Source organism: Mustela nigripes, chromosome 4 (assembly GCF_022355385.1).
Source record: "Mustela nigripes isolate SB6536 chromosome 4, MUSNIG.SB6536, whole genome shotgun sequence".
NCBI classification, from domain to species: Eukaryota; Metazoa; Chordata; class Mammalia; order Carnivora; family Mustelidae; genus Mustela; species Mustela nigripes.
In genome coordinates, this window is record NC_081560.1 from 174,918,715 (window position 1) to 174,920,914 (window position 2,200).

At 43.5% G+C, this 2,200-nt stretch overlaps 1 pseudogene; it reads left to right on the plus strand.

Annotated features, from left to right (window-relative positions):
• The first annotated feature begins 281 nt into the window (after positions 1 to 281).
• LOC132015396 (glyceraldehyde-3-phosphate dehydrogenase-like) lies at positions 282 to 1,258 on the plus strand (annotated as a pseudogene).
• Positions 1,259 to 2,200: the final 942 nt, after the last annotated feature.

Genomic DNA, 2,200 nt, shown 5'->3' on the forward strand with positions numbered 1-2,200 from the left:
GTGGGTGCTCTTTGCCCTAGGAATGCCAGTAGTAATTTACCCAAAGGAAATGACCGAACAAGCATATAAGCTATCTGGTGAAAAATATTAATTACAAGATAATTATAATAGGAAAATTTTTAAATTAACTTAAATACACACTAATAAGGAATTGGCTTTAAGACTAAGGAAGAACCACATGATGGAGACATATGCATAAGAACTATAATGCACTCTCCTCCTCCATATCCAACAGACAACTACGTCTTCTGATGCAATGTCAGCCACATCCCTGAGACAAGATGCTGAAGGTCAGAGTAAATGGATTTGACCATATTTGGCACCTGGTCACTAGGGCCACTTTTAAATCCAACAAAGGGGATATTGTTGCCATCATGATCCCTTCATTGGCCTTAACTACATGGTCCACATGTCCTGGTATGATTCCACCCACCACAAATTCCACAGCACAGTCAAGGTTAAGAATGGGAAACTTGTCACCAACGGAAAGCCCATCTCCATCTTCCAGGAGTGAGATCTTGCCAACATCCTGTAGTGTGATGCTGGTGCTGAGTATGTTGTGGAGTCCACTGAGGTCTTCACCAACATGGAGAAGGCTGGGGTTCACTTTAAGGGTGGGGTCAAGAGGGTCATCATCTTTGCCCCTTCTGCTGATGTCTCCATGTTTGTGGTGGGCGTGAACCATGAGAAGTATGACAACTCCATTAAGATTGTCAGCAATGCCTCCTGCACCACCAACTGCTTGGCCCCTCTGGCCAAGGTCATCCATGACAACTCCAGCATTGTGAAGGGACTCATGACTGTAGTCCATGCCATCACTACTGCTCAGAAGACCATGGATGGCCCCTTGGGGAAGCTGTGGCATGATGACTGAGGGGCTGCTCAGAATATCATCCCTGCTTCTACTGGTTCTACCAAGGATGTAGATAAGGTTATCCCTGAGCTGAATGGGAAGTTCACTGGCATGGCTTTCCATGTCCCCACCCCCAGTATGTCAACCATGGATCCGACCTGCTGTCTGGAAAAAGCTTCCAAATATGATGGCATCAAGAATTTGGTGAAGCAGGTATTGGAGTATCCCCTTAAGGGCATCCTGAGGTACACTGAGGATTAAGTAGTCTCCTGTGACACCCACTCTCCCACCGTCAGTGCTGGGGCTGGCATTGCTCTCAGTGACCACTTTGTCAAACTCATTTCCTGGTATGACAATGAATCTGGGTACAGCAACCTTATGCTCCATATGGCCTTTAAGAAGTAAGAACCCCCTGGACTACCAACCCTGGTGAGAGTAAGAGGAAAAGAGAAGCCTCCAGCAGCTGGGGAGTCCTTGTCCCAACTCATCTTCCAATACAATGAGAATCCCCCAACCTCCACAGTTTCCATCACAGACCCCTAAAGAAGAGGAGGGGCTTGGGGAGCCCTACCTTGTCATGTACCATCAATAAAGTATACTGTACCCAGCCAACAACAACAACAACAACAAAAACCAAAAAGAACTATAAGGCAGATGTATATTTATTAGCATGGAAGGATGTGTCATAGCTCTATCAAGAAAGCACAAAATCAAGTTCCAAAGGCTAGCTAAGATACTTTTAGAAAAGTAAAAAGTAAAAAAGTAAAAGTAAGATACTTTTTTGTTTTTTAAAATGTGGAAGGAGAAACAATTAACAATGACTACCCCTTAGTGGTAAAAGCATGGATTGTTTTTTATTGCTTTTCTTTTGCTTATTTTTTCACCTTTCTAAATGAATTTTGACTAGTTTTCGAATTCTAAATAATGAATTCCTGTGTAATTAAAATAGCCTTCGCCTAATGAGATGACATGATATCTGGAATTTACTCTGGTCGTCTAGAGGTTGGGTTACAGATGAAACAAGTCTGGCTCTGAGTTGACAGCCCTTGAAGTTGGGTGACTGGGTACCTGGGGGCTCATCTTACTTTGTTCTCTACTTCTGTGTATGTTTGGAATTTTTCATTCTAAAGTGTTTTCTAAAATACTCCTTTTCAGTACAAAGTGACATCTTGTCATCTTTTGTCCCTGCCCGACCCACAATACACCTCTAGAGGTCACAAAGGGCCAGCACCATGTCCAGAGACATTAAGGCTATCTGATATTTTGATTACTAAAATGGCTCCCCTCTCCTGTAGCCTCAAAGACATTGAGTGAGACTCCCCCTTGCCCTCTTTTCAGCCTACACGA